Genomic DNA, 16,049 nt, shown 5'->3' with positions numbered 1-16,049 from the left:
ATCTGGTGGTCCAATGAAGGTATGATACCTGCTGACCAAATACATGGTGGTCGAGTGGAGGAGCGTGTGGTTTGCACTTCCAGCAGGTAGGTACAGGTCACTTAAACCAGGGATCCTCAAACTTTTTAAACAGGGGGCCAGTTCACTGTCCCTCAGACACTGTTGGGGGCCGGACTATAGTTTGAAAAAAAAAACTATGAACTAATTCCTATACATACTAAAACAGACACATAGACATTTACAGACACACAGACACATACTAACATACATACAGACACACACACGCACAAGGGCATACATACACACACACACACACACACATACATACTGACAGACATACATATATACTGACAGACAAACATATACATACACATACATACATACATACACATACATACAGATACATACATACACGCAGACAGACAGACAGACATACATACACATACTGATATACTGAAATACATACACATACATACAGACATACATACATACACACAGACAGAAAAACATACACACAGACAGACAGATACGGACATACTGTAATGGCACCCCGGGCATAAAAGGGGTTAAACGCTGTTTAGAGGATATTCCCCTTCCAAATATACAGGCAGCTACTGCAGAAAACCAATCTCCTGAACTGGAAACACACGAATGCTTCAAACTCCCTCTCTCTGGGATAGGTTCACTTTTAAGTAACCTTTCCCAATATACTGATACCCTTCTTCAGCCTTCGGTTAAACTTATGAAATCTTATTTAAAAAGACTCTATGTCACTTTTAAAATTTTTAAGTGATTTTACTTGGAAACCTAATTTTATACTAGTCACATGTGACGTTCAGTCTCTTTATACCATCATTCCTCATGATATAGGCTGTCAAGCTATAAAATAAATTTGAACCCAAGAAGCTAGAATTCCTGATATTCAAATTGATTTTATAATAGAAGGTATAAATATTATTTTAAAAAATAACTACTTTTGGTTTTTAGACTCATTTTATTTGCAAAAGAGAGGTAATGCTATGGGGACTAGGTTTGCCCCCAGTTATGCCAATTTGTTCATGGCAGACTGGGAAACCCAAGCGATTTGGGGTAACCATACGTGGTGGGCAAACCTAGTCTCCTACTTTAGATATATAGACGACCTCTTTTTTATTTGGGACGGACCAGAAAACCATCTTATTGATTTGATCAATCATTTAAATATCAACAATAGGGGTATTATTCTTACATATGAATATAGTAAGGAATCCATCAATTTTTTTAGATCTCAGCATTTTTATTAATAAGGGACAACTCCAAACGAAAACTTTTTTTTAAAAAGGTATGTGTAAATACGGCTATAGATAGATCTAGTTGCCATTATAAGCCCTGGCTTGAGAGTGCCCCAAAAAAGACAATTTTTGCGCCTCCGCAGAAATTGTTCAAAATTGACAGATTTTAATGAACAAGCAGAGTTTTTAAAAAATAAATTCATGGAAAAAAAGTACTTAGAACCAGACTTAAATAATAAAATTAATATAGTAAAACAAAAAGAACGGAAAGAACTTCTGATGTATAAAAACAAAGAACCAATATCACTTCCAGTTATTTTTAATTTTAATAATAAAAGTAGTAATGTTAAAAAAATAATAAGAAAACATTGGCATATACTTAAACAAGATGAGATACTCAATCTAATTATACCTACACACACAAATATTGTTTTTAGAGGAGCACCCAATTTTAAATCTATTCTAACTACAAATTTTACTAAGAAATCTCCTTCCAAAAATGTATCTTTCTTTCCTCAGACGAAAGTTTTTTACAGATGCAAACAATGTATTGTGTGTAAAACTACAGATTCTTCTACTCCATCTAAAGTCACACAATTTATGTCCAAAAGGACCAAAAAAGTGTATAATATTTATGATTTCATATGTTGTAATACGAAAAATGTTATTTATCTGCTTGAGTGCCCATGTGGCCTCCAATATGTGGGGATGACCACAAGGTGCTTAAAGATAAGACTGAGCGAACATTGCAGAAATATCAAAAATGGATACTAAAATCATACATCAGACCCACGCCTATTAAAATGTATTGGTATAGAAAAATGTTCTACCTCCTAGCGTGGAGGTGATGTAAAAAAGCTGCTTGGAAAAACAGAGATGGAATGGGTGTATAAACTCCAGACCCTTATACCCCATGGTCTTAATGCAGATTTTGATTTACATAACTTTTTATAATAATTTTTAAAAATAATGAAAAATGACGCCTGTACCTTTGAACAACTATGTTTTTATTGTTATTTGTAAAACATGCAATTTTTACATTCTTTATATAGGCATTTATATGTTTTTCTTATTCTCTTATATATATTTTTAAGTATTCATCTGTTATTAAGTTTTCCCTTTCTTCCCCTTTTATATTGTGGTTGTTTTTTATTAGCAAACATTTTATGCATTATATTATTTAATGTATTTTATATTCATTTCTCTTATTTATTATCTTGTTGTAATTGGAGCCATGATATTATTTTATTCTTGGTGTTTGTGTTCTTTCTTATTATGTATATGGCCACAAAACCACATTTCCCATGTGGCATTGCGGCTAAACCGATTCGCGGAAGTGCCGAAAACCATGTGACCATTCTTTTATTGTTTATAACTATAGTTTCTCACCCTCGTTTTATATTTGAAATCACTGGAACTATTATTATTATTATTATGCGGCCGCCATTTACGGCCAACAGAACTACATCTCCCATGCGGCATTGCGGCTAAACTTCCGAAACGCGGAAGTGCTGTAAGTCACGTGACTATTTTTAAACATTTAAATTTACACTTTCCCACCCTCAAATACATCAGAATCATGTTATAATATTATAAATTATCTATTTATTGAGCTATTTATGCATTTTAATGTGACAAATATGTTTTTTATTCTGATTGGATGGACCAATTTTGGCGCCAAAATTTCAATTAGTTATGTTCCTATATAACACCTATGAGCCAGGTATTACATGTTATTCCATTTGATAAAGTCTTTTTTTACGAAACGCGTTATGGAAATTTAAATATTGTGTTTTTCTTATATATATTAAAGTATTTTGGTCATTTGCTTGTGCCAATTACCTTTTTCATAGACACATAACCTTTTTTACCCTGTTTTTTTATTATTATTTTAATTATCTTTTATTTCAATTGGTTCTATAAAAACTCTGGAAAATACCCCTGGAAGTTTCCTGTACTTAAAGAAATCCTAGGTGGGGATTAATCCACCCAAGCTGTCATCACAGAGCAGTCGGTCTGCTCTTTCTTTGTAAGTACATTCTTTTATTATTTTAATAACATTGCTATACAGTGAGCACTATCGGCTGTCTCTTTTATCCCGAGAATTGGACACCAGTGACGGAGAGGGACCCATTATATATCCCATAAGGGGGGATTAAACCGCTGTATGCGCTTCACTCTAGAGCTGGATATTAGCTCTGGCAAATGTGAGTTTTATACTACTATTTCTTTTACGTCTAGATTTGAATTTTACATACTGCACCATTGGTTGTCCCTCTCTCTTTTTTTATCTTCTATATAAAGTGGAACCACTACAGTATTAGAAGACCTCACCATTACGTCAAAGACAATTTGTAAGGATATAAGAGTTGGACTTTCTTTTCAATTTGACTTTTTTCTTTTATCTTATATTATTGATTGTGGCGCAGCCTTTTTTATTGTTTATATTTGCCTATGTTAATCCGGCCCTGAACAAGGCTTATAGTGAAAATCATACCATCCCCACTGTGACGCATGGTGCTGGCTTACTGATGTTTTAGGGGGGTGTGAGCATTAGAGGTACGGGTAATCTTCTGAAAATTAATGGCAAGATGAATGCAGCATGTTATCAGAAAATACTGACAGACAATTTGCATTCTTCTGCACGAAGGCTGCGTATGGGATGCTCTAGGGCTTACCAGCATGACAATAACCAGCACAAGGCCAAGTTGACCCTCCAGTGGTTACAGCAGAAAAAGGTGAAGGTTCTGGAGTAACCATCACAGTCTCCTGACCTTAGTGTTATCGAGCCACTCTGAGAAGATATCAAACGAGCGGTTCATGCAAGACGACTAGGGCCAGCCTTAGGCTGTTAGGTGCCCTGTGCAAAAAAAATACACAGCTCCCCTCCCTCTCCCCCAGATCATACCTCTTCATCATGCATAGTGTGTGTATAGGGGTGTAGTATTTCTAAAGGGGATTTACTAAATTAATTATCATTTCAAAACAAACATTATTTCTCCCTTCCCTGTTGGTACCTTGCAGATAGGGAGCCATGCTGATCTCTGGTGGTCCAGTGTGCTGGGAATCTGTTACACACACAAATTACAGGCAAACAGTCACACACACACACTGTTACAGGCAGACAGATACACATACACGGTTGCAGGCAATCATACACACACACCGTTACAGGCAGACAGTCACACACATATACACACATTTAGACAGTCACACACACTGTTACAGGCAGACAGACACACAGTTACAGGCACAAAGATACACACACACAGCTGCAGTCACACACATGCGCACACTGTCACAGGCAGACATACACATACACAGTTGCAGGCAGTCACACACACAGTTAGACAATCACACACACACCGTTACAGGCAGACAGTCACACACACACCAGTCACACACACACACACACACACACACTGTTACAGGCAGACAGATACACAGTTGCAGGCAGTCACACACACACACAGAGTTAGAGGCAGACACAAATACATACAGTTACAGACATTCACACACATCATTACAGGCAGACAGTCACACACACACGCATACACACAGTTAGATAGTCACACACACAGCTAAGGCCAGACAGACACACAGTTACAGGCACAAAGATATACACACACACACACACACACACACCTGCCGGTGTGAAACATACACACAGTTCCAAATGGATTGAAACAGTTACAGGCAGACAGTGGCACACTATTACAGGCAGTCACCCACAATGTTACATCCAGTCACACACACTTACAGGCAGTTACACACACAGTTACAGGCACACACACACACAGTTGCACACACTGAAGACTGTCTCACACACACACACACAAACTGTTACAGGCAGACAGTCACACACACACACACACACACAGAGTTACAGACAGTCTTACAGACAGTCTAACACTGCTACAGACAGTCACACACACACACAGTCACAAAAACACATACACAGTTACTGGAAGTCACACACACACACAGTTACAGGCAGACAGGCACACACACACAGTTACAGACAGTCTTACAGACAGTATAACACTGCTACAGACAGACAGACATAAAAACACACAGTTACAGGCAGTCCCACACATATACAGTTACACACATATACAGTTACATACACAGTTTCAGGCAGTCACACACACACTCAGAGTTAGAGGCAGTCACACACAAATACATACAGTTACAGACAGTCACACACACCATTACAGGCAGACAGTCACACTCACATACACACAGTTAGACAGTCACACACAGACCATTACAGCCAGACAGTCACACACATACACACATTTAGATAGTAACACACACATACACACAGTTAGACACACACACTTTGTTACAGGCAGACAGTCACACACACACAGTTAATGCCAGACAGACACACAGTTACAGCCACAAAGATACACATACACAGCTGCAGGCAGTGACACACACACGGTTATAGACAGACACACACAGTTACAGGCAGTCACCCACAATGTTACATCCAGTCACACTCACTTACAGGTGGTTACACACACAGTTACAGGCACATACACACGCAGTTGCAGACTGTCACAAACGCATAGTTACAAGCAGACAGTCACACACACACACACACACACACACACACACACAGTTACAGGCAGTCACACACACACACACATACAGTCACACACACACACACACACACACACACACACACAGTTATATACAGTCACACACACACACACATAGTTACAGGCAGACAGTCACATACATACACACTTACCTCTTGCCATTATGGACTGGAGTGAGGAGGGAAGGCACTGAAGTTCCTGGTACCCTTTAGTTGGGGAAGCAGGGGCTCCTGCTCAGGGGCGGACTGAGCACTCGGGCATATCGGTCATGGACCGAGGGCCCGAGGCTCTGGGGGGGCCCGCCTGTGGTGCAGAATGTAATAGCATCTGGGGAGTTCGGCAAGCTTCCCAGCCAGCCTGCACTCAGTAAGGAGCCCGCACAAAGTTCTGTGGGCCCTTGCTGTTAGAGAAGCTTCCCCACATGGTCAGCCGTGCTATACTCGCAGTCAGTAGAGACGGCCCCTTTGTAGCACACTGAGAGACAGCCCAGAGGCCTTATCAAAGACCCTCCAGGCTGCCTCTCACTGTGCCTGTCTAGGCTGGAAGAAAAAAGGAGTAGAGCCTCTGCCCTGAGTTGTGAGCCCTCCATGCAGGCTGCCTGTAACTGATCAGAGCAGCCCGTGCGGAGCTGCTTTATCAGTGTTTCTGGCAGCCTGCCCGAAGTTCCATGTCCGGCCAGGGAGGGAGCTCTTCTAGACACTCACATGGCCAGACAAAGCACAAGGTCTGGGACCCCATGCCCCCCCCCCCGCCCTGAATGCAGTGTGTGTCAGTGTAGTGAATGCAGAGTGTGTCAGTGTAGTGAATGCAGAGTGTGTGTCAGTGTAGTGAATGCAGAGTGTGTGTCAGTGTAATGAATGCAGAGTGTGTGTCAGTGTAGTGAATGCAGTGTGTGTGTCAGTGTAGTGAATGCAGTGTGTATGCCAGTGTAGTGGATGCAGTGTGTGTGTCAGTGTAGTGAATGCAGAGTGTGTGTCAGTGTAGTGAATGCAGTGTGTGTGTCAGTGTAGTGGATGCAGTGTGTGTGTCAGTGTAGTGAATGCAGAGTGTGTGTCAGTGTAGTGAATGCAGTGTGTGTGTCAGTGTAGTGAATGCAGTGAGTGTGTTAGTGTAATGAATGCAGAGTGTGTGTTAGTGTTGTGGATGCAGTGTGTGTGTCAGTGTAGTGAATGCAGAGTGTGTGTCAGTGTTGTGGATGCAGTGTGTGTGTCAGTGTAATGAATGCAGTTTGTGTGTCAGTGTAATGAATGCAGAGTGTGTGTCAGTGTAATGAATGCAATGTGTGTTAGAGTTGTGGATGCAGTGTGTGTGTTAGTGTAATGAATGCAGTGTGTGTTAGTGTAATGACTGCAGAGTGTGTGTTAGTGTTGTGGATGCAGTGTGTGTGTTAGTGTTGTGGATGCAGTGTGTGTGTTAGTGTAATGACTGCAGTGTGTGTTAGTGTTGTGGAGGCAGTGTGTGTTAGTTTAATGTTTAATGACTGCAGAGTGTGTGTTAGTGTAGTGGAGGCAGTGTGTGTGTTAGTGTAGTGGATGCAGTGTGTGTGTTAGTGTAGTGGATGCAGTGTGTGTGTCAGTGTAGTGAATGCAGAGTGAGTGTCAGTGTAGTGAATGCAGTGTGTGTGTTAGTGTTGTGGATGCAGTGTGTGTGTTAGTGTACTGGATGCAGTGTGTGGTAGTGCAGTGGATGCAGAGTGTGTGGTAGTGCAGTGAATGCAATGTGTGTGTTAGTGCAGTGGATGCAGTGTGTGTGTTAGTGTAGTGGATGCAGTGTGTGTGTTAGTGCAGTGAATGCAGTGTGTGTTAGTGCAGTGAATACAGTGTGTGTGGTAGTGCAGTGAATGCAGTGTGTGTGTCAGTGTAGTGGATGCAGAGTGTGTGTTAGTGTAGTGGATGCAGTGTGTGTGTTAGTGTAGTGGATGCAGTGTGTGTGTTAGTGCAGTGAATGCAGTGTGTGTTAGTGTAGTGAATGCAGTGTGTGTGTTAGTGCAGTGGATGCAGTGTGTGTGGTAGTGCAGTGGATGCAGATTGTGTGGTAGTGCAGTGGATGCAGAGTGTGTGTTAGTGCAGTGCATGCAGTGTTTGTGTTAGTGCAGTGGATGCAGAGTGTGTGTTAGTGTAGTGGATGCAGAGTGTGTGTTAGTGCAGTGGATGTAGTGTGTGTGTTAGTGTGTGTGTGTGTTAGTGTAGTGGATACATGTAAATGTAATAACTGTTATTCCCCCACCCTGTTTCTTACCTGGTTCAGGGAGGGGGGAAGATTCCATGATCCCTGGTGGTCCGGTGGCATTGTGGGGCCCCCGTCTCCATATACTTGCAGAGGGGGCCAGCGGACTGCAGCTGTACTTTACAGCATTTCCCTCGCTCTCACTCCCGCGAGATGTGGTGTGCGCGCCGCGCGGAGCGTTGCCATGGCAACGCTCTAACGGCCGCACGTCTCGCGGGAGTGAGAGCGAGGGAAATGCTGTAAAGTACAGCTGCAGTCCGCTGGGCCCCCTCTGCAAGTATAGGGAGCCGGGGGCCCGTGGCTGCCCCTTTATATAGCGAGAGTAATTGTGGGGCCCTGGACTGCCAAAGCAGTCCGGGCCCCCCAGGACCGCCGGGCCCGTGACAACCGTCATGGTTGTCACCCTCTGATGGCGGCCCTGCCTGGACAAAGGTAAGGTATAGGGAGGGGGATACATTATTTAACTTTTTTTTAACCTACCCATCCATTCCCCTTTATTCACCAAGGCCCAACACACACCACAACCCCTATCACTCCCTACACACACTACAACTCCTATCACTCCCTACACACACATTACAACCCATATCACCCCATCACACTCTACAACCCCTATCACCCCATACATATCCTACAACCCCTATCACCCCATACACATCCTACAACCCCTATTACCCACTACAACCCCTATCACCCCATACACATCCCACAACCCCTATTACCCACTACAACCCCTATCACCCCATACACATCCTACAACCCCTATTACCCACTACAACCCCTATCACCCAATACACATCCTACAACCCCTATTACCCACTACAACCCCTATCACCCCTTACACATCCTACAACCCCTATTATCCCTACACATACTACAACCCTATTACCCCCTACATATTCTACACCTGTTACCCACTTCAGCCTCTATTCCTCCCCTGCACCCTCAATAGCTTATATTACCTCCTGCTTCCCTCTATTACCCCTTCCCCACTACAGCACTTATAACAACTACAACACACGGATGTTCCACACATGCAAACCTGACTTCACACACAAACTACATCCAAATATGGCCTTGCATGCAGACCCCTCAATATAAATACGTCCCTGCACACACACACACTGATGTCATGGAGTATTCCTGACCATATAGTGTAAAAAAAAAACACCATTTAGGTTACCGGCATCCCCTTGCCCCTCCTAAAAAGGTAATAAACGTACCTTTATTTCAGGGCCACATGGGTCCGCCGGAGCTGGCTCAGCCCATGCTCTGGCCCATTGACTGAGATAATTAGAATTATGAGACACTGAACATCAGTGCTTCACATTGTCTATCACTGACCCGAGAAGCACCTCTAGTGGCCGTCTGAGTGACTGCCACGGGAGGTGTCCCTATGCAGAAATGTAAACACTGCCCTTTTCTGAAAAGGCAGGGTTTACATTAAAATGCCTGTAAGGACTGGCTATACATACCAGAACAACTCCATTAATCTGAAGTTGTTCTGGTGACTATAGTGTCTCTTTAAGGTGACTCGTAACTTTTAGCACATGGTTAGTACTTCAACACCCAAAATTTGGATGCCTGCATTGCTCATATAAACACATTGCCATGATTCACATACACACTTAACCCCTTAAGGACAGAGCTTCGGAAGCTTGTCTTTTACTTTATGACAACGGCATTTTTTGCATTTTTTGCTGTTTGCGTTCAACTGCAATTTGCATTTGACTAATTTATTGCACCGACGCATATTATATACCGTTTTTTAAAGGACAGAAAGGGCTTTAATTTGATGTAACATATATATATATATACATGCTTATTTATTATAAAAAAATACAGAAAAATGCAAAAAAAAAGAAAAAATTGTTGTTTTTTTTTACAGTTTTTGCAATAATAATGTGTGCCTAATTAGTGCAGGTTAAGGAAAGTAATTTTTTTTACATACGGATTGCATTTTTGCTGGGCATTTTGTATATTTCATGTGTGCCACTAAGTTCAAAACCCCCAAATTATGCTCAGCTAAGTCTTCTGAGTAAAAAGACATCCCCAATGAATGTCTTTGGCACTATTTTGTGAAGCTACAGTGCCATATAGGAGACCAAGCCATATCAGTTTTTACAGAACTTTGAATTTTGACGCTGGGCCTATGTGCAATTTCCAAGCATCTTCACAGGTTTTAAATTCAAACTGCCCCACAAAGGCCTACCATTTCTTAAAGTAGACACCGCGGGGTATTTCAAAAGGCATATTTTGAACCTTAGCGTGGGATAATTTTTCCGCTAGCTTGTACCAGGTGTAGTGGTAATAAGCGTTTTTTCTGCCTTTTTGACACACAAAGTGAGTTTGCACAGTATATTTTGCAAACCTTATGTGTGCTACGACTGTATAATACTTCATATGTTGCTCAGCTATGTCTGCTGAGTACAAAAATACCCCCGTATGTACCTTTGCCAGGTATATGTGGACATCGGAGGGGCACATTTGGGACACAGCCATTCCATTTTTTTTCAAACTTTACATTTTTAACTTAATTTTTTAACTTTTTAAAGCTTATTTTAAAACTTTTTTAACGTTAACCCCTAATTAGCCTAACACTAAATCCCCCAATTCCCCACTAACTTCCACCCTCCCCAGCTATCTAAATTTATAATTTTAACCCCTGAGGGTTAAAAAGAAAAAGAATTAACCCTCAGGGGTTAAAAAAAAATCAGATCATAGTAAAATGTAATCCCTGCCAATTGATCACTGTAGTCAGTGATCAATTGGCAGCGAAGGGGTTCATTTTTTATTAAAATGGGTAGAGGGGGGTGGGATTTTAATTTTACTTTTTTTTTTTTACACCAGGGGGCAGGATCAGCATTGACAATTCACACTGAACCCGGAAGTGCAGGGAGGCGGAGGTGAGTATACAGAGCACATGTGCTCGCTCTGACATGCTGTCAGAGCGGGCACATGTGCTGGGGCAGCACTATCGGGTGCTCCCGGTCTGCCTCTAATACAGAGGCAGACCGGAGCACCATTAACCCCACGATCGCCGCAATTGCGGCGATCTGGGGTTAATTTTAACGCGTGACGGACAAGGTCCGTCACTCGTCATTAAGGCAATCCCCTGAGTGACGGACCTCGTCCGTCACTCGTCCTTAAGGGGTTAAAGGACCACTATAGGCACCCAGACCACTTCAGCTCAATGAAGTGGTCTGGGTGCCAGGTCCATCTAGGGTTAACCCTCCAGCTTCTAGTGGCTGTCTCATTGACAGCCGCTAGAGGCGATTCCACGCTTCTCACTGTGAAAATCACAGTGAGAAGACGCTGCCGTCCATAGTAAAGCATTGAGAAATGCTTTCCTATGGACTGAATGCGTGCACGGCTCTTGCTGCGCATGCGCATTCAGCGCTGACATCAGAAGAGGGAGGAGAGTTTAACCCCTTCCACACCCTTCAGCCCAGTGAGAGTGGGACCCAGAGGGTGCGGGGCACACAAAGACCCTATAGTGCCAGGAAAATGAGTTTGTTTTCCTGGCACTCTAGTGGTCCTATAAATACTACCCTATTTAAAAAAAAAATTGTTAAACTCCACCCCACTGCCTTCTTTTTGTGTGTTTTTTTTTTATATAGTCCCAGTGGAGAATAATGAACTTCTCCACCCGGGTGGGCAGACCTGGTATATAGGGGTGCTCTATACACACCATCACTTTTGTCACCTCGGGCATGGAGGAGCTATGTTGGCATCATGGTGCTCCCTGCTGGCATGGCACCCTTTGCTGCCGCACAGCTCGCACACCTCTAAGGATGTCCCTGAAGATGACCAAACACTTTGCATGACCTGGATGCATTGTGCCAAGAGGAATAGGCAGCTATACCACCTGCAAAAATTTGGGACCTCATAGACCACTGTTACAAAATACTGCACACTGTCATTGATGCTAAAGGGGGCAATACACAATATTAAGAACTAAAAGTATTCAGACTTTTGAATAGGGGTCTTTTTTCTTCTTCTTTGTTTTGTTTTATGATTGTGCCATTCTCTACAGTTAGAGATACAGTTGAATATGAATCCCAGGCACAAGAAATGTGTTCTGCCTGTTCACCTATGTTTGCATTAAAAATGTAACAAAATATGTAAAAAAAAATGTAAAAATATATATTACCAATTCTCCAAGAGTATTCAAACACACAGATGCACACATATAAACATACTGATAGATACATACACAGATATGCACATATACACATGCACTGACACACAGCTACACATATATACTCATACTGACACATACCAACACAGATACACACTAACACATACACACGCACAGAAATGCAAACATATACACTCACAGATCCACACATCTGCACACACTGATGCATACTGATTACAATTCACATATTTTTATCCACTCCCCAGGCTCCACACACTTTAGTGGTCCAGTGGCATATGGCTGAGACTGCTGGCTCACCCTCCTCTTTTGTCCCTCCCTCTCTTCCTCTCCCAAGTGGTTCATTGATAAGCTGGGAGGAAGTGACTGCACCTCTAAAAGGAGCCCAGTTGTGCTGTTAAAGGACTGCAGCACGTGCTGGGCCCCCAATCAAAGACGGGTATCAGTTGGCCCTAAGTCGTGAGCCACACGTTTGGCCCCCCCTCAGCTTGTGGGCTTGTATCGGTAGTAGTTAGGTTGCTGCCACCAGCCATCACCCTCTTTATGTCACTACCCTCTCTTATTTTTTCACAAAGATGCAGTGTGGCCACAGTTTGGGGGGCACTCATCATACATTTAAGAATTTCACAAAGCTCCTGTACCACTACAACAGCCTCTCTGAGTTTATGATCTGGATCCACTACTGCATCTAACTATACTGAATTGCCCCACTGCTTCCCTCCTCATATCACAAGGCCCTTTTCACACTTCACTACCAGTGATTACTTAACTCTTTCAAACTAGAGAATTCTTTGCTCACCCAAACGTTTTTCCGATTCAATTTTTACTTAATTTCTCAATTACATCTATAAGTATGCAACTTAATTCATTCTCAATTCGTGTTAAGAACTTTGTATAACAGTGCTGCTGTACTATATGATTGTGAGAGAGAAGGGTCACACATTTTAAGCACATTTTTATATGGTTTGTATTCCTCCTGTTTCTTCTCATAATATCCTCATATTTGTAAAATATACATCCAACCCTCTTTACAATTTATATTTTGCTTGTTTTTATAGCTTGTTTTTATTTTTATTTTTAACAATATCTATTTAAGCCATTCTGTTTGAATATGAAACCTCCCTGACTGACGGCTCGCAACACTAGTTATATCTCTACATTTCCAACATAATGCACTCACTATTTTGTCTTGGAATGTTCCTAGTTTTAACTCCCCATTAAAAAAATAAATTAATCTTAAAAGGACGCTACAGCCTAATGTAGTTGTTCTGGTGAGTATAGCATGACGCTGCACGCTTTTCAATGTAATTTCTGCCTCTGCCGGAAAAAAGACAAACAGTGTTTACGTTGTTGTCTGATAACACCTCAAGTGGCAGTCACACGGACAGCCACTAGAGGTACTTCCTAGTCCAGTGCTTCACAGTGTGAGTAATAACACCTCTTCAGCGTGATCGAAGTGGGAGGGAGACACACTAGCACTATAGTGTCAGTAATACTTAGAGGAAGCAAAAAAGAAAGCAGAGAATGGAAGAATCAACAACATCTTACACTTGTGCTTAAATGGATCAGGTAGGTAATATGGGCTTCACCCAAGGTCAGTTATTAAAGAAGAAAAGAAGTGAAGTCAGTTCCCACATACACGAAAGGAGGTGGAAACCAACACCACAAAATTATCACTAATTAAAAATCCTTCTTATAGGTTATTGGGAAAAAAAAATGTAAATAAACTTTATTGGCATTATACAAAAAACTGAAACTTTTTTACATTTTATTCTTTATTTTTGCAGTGCATGCAGAATAACAACATCGGGATCATGACAGTAATGCAAATACAGGTTCAGAAATTCAAAATCATCAATTCTTGTAAATACAGCACTTTTAGCATTTATATGGAAGATAACTTCCTGAGTTTCTCTGAGACTTTAGACATGTCATAGAAATTGAAACTTTATTATAAAAAAAAACAAAAAAAAACAAAAAACAAAGTGTGATACGTGAAATGCAAATTAAAAAAAAAAAAAAAGCCGGACAAATTGTAGTAATGGAGAAAGAAACAAATCTCACAAAAAGGATTTGATCATACATCAATTCACAGATAGATGGTAATGTAGCAATTAGATCATGTGTCATGTCGAAATTGCTAGTTTGTAACTGTGTATCCAATCTCTTATAGAAAGTACATGTAACAAGTTCTAGATAACAAAGAAGGATATGGAAATACTTCTTAGAAGTTTGAGACTTATATCAGCTTACACCTCCTATACAAAGCCAAAAGAAGGTAGGGCATAATATATAGATCAGTCAAAAAAGCAATAGCAGTGGGGGAGAATCCCACTTCAAAATTTAACCCCTGATCTCTATGGGAAAAGGTCCTTAACCTTATATTAATTGATCCCCAGTGGGATCAGTGGCTGACTCTGTGAGTTAAGGCTTGTTAAGGCTCTGTGAGTAAAGCTTGCTGGTTTATTTCTGGTATCCTGACCGGGCTTATTTATTGACTTTGTGTATTTCTGGAATCCTGGCCAGGCTTGTTTATTCGTATATATGTATTTCTATAAACCAGACTTTTGGTATTTCTGACCATGTCTCTGTCTTTATTAACGTTAAGTCCTGCTACTCTAAGACATGTTAGTATGTCTATATTAGAACCTCTGTTTGTGTGATTTGCCAATTCCTGTAAATTAGGGTACAACCCGTATAATTTCCCTTTGGAGATCTGTTGGTACAAGCCAACTATGAATACAGCATATACCGAAAATATCTTACTCAAATAAATACCTTCCAACTCTTATGCACAAGATTACTTATTTTGGACCAATGTTAAGTTATTATATTAACTGGTGCAAATCAACAGCCCTAGGCCATGGTTCACATCCCATTTGGCCTCATCCAGCTTTTAATACCATTCAGTGGTCAGACTTACGCATCAAATATTTAGGAGTTCTGATTCCCAGATAGGTAAATAATTCATATCAACTTAACCTTTCTCGGACAATTCAGACTATTACGACTTAAATAAAGGATTTGCATCAACTTTCTCTCACAATATAAAGTTGTCCTTATGTATATTCTACTTTGGGTCATAGAAGTTTTCTATTTACCTTGTAGCAAGGGTGTACAAGTGGAGATAGATACAGCTTAACTGTACCTTGTTACCTGTGACAACTTCCTGCAATATTAGAATTAGTTTCTTCCATTACTACTGTTCTCTTAGAACTCTTCCTCCTTATCTACTATTTCTTATTTTGTCTATTTCAGTTAGTGTATCTGATGCACAACTTAATAAAGCCTGATTAGATACACATTTACCGATTTTAGTCTTAGCCCTCCCTGTACACTAGTTGATACTTTATTTTATGCTGTATACAAAATGTCCTGTTTTTGGAAGCTAGTGTTCCACCATTTTGTAGTTGTCTAATCTACAGGGTTCATGCCCACTAACCTCTCTAATTCTTTTTCACTGGACCTACTGGTTGAGTGAAAAAGCCGTTTAGTTAATTCCACTTCAAAGTGGGTTCTGACAGATAAATCAAAAAATACTAAACCATAAAATATTTGCATTGTTGTTGTTACTTGTTGTAACTTGTAACTTGTTGTTGTTATTATTACTATACGTATTATTAACAGAGCTCCAACACAGTCGAGGCAGGCAAACATGTAAGTGATTGTAAAAAGATAAATTGGGCGACTTGACTATACAGGGGATTGATTGAATGTAAGGTGTAAAGGCAAGGCCATTGTTTGAGCAACTCTTCACATATTGAGAAAAGGCATTTATGAGCAAGT

This window comes from Pelobates fuscus, chromosome 3 (assembly GCF_036172605.1).
Source record: "Pelobates fuscus isolate aPelFus1 chromosome 3, aPelFus1.pri, whole genome shotgun sequence".
NCBI classification, from domain to species: Eukaryota; Metazoa; Chordata; class Amphibia; order Anura; family Pelobatidae; genus Pelobates; species Pelobates fuscus.
Note: the sequence above shows the minus strand (reverse complement) of the source record.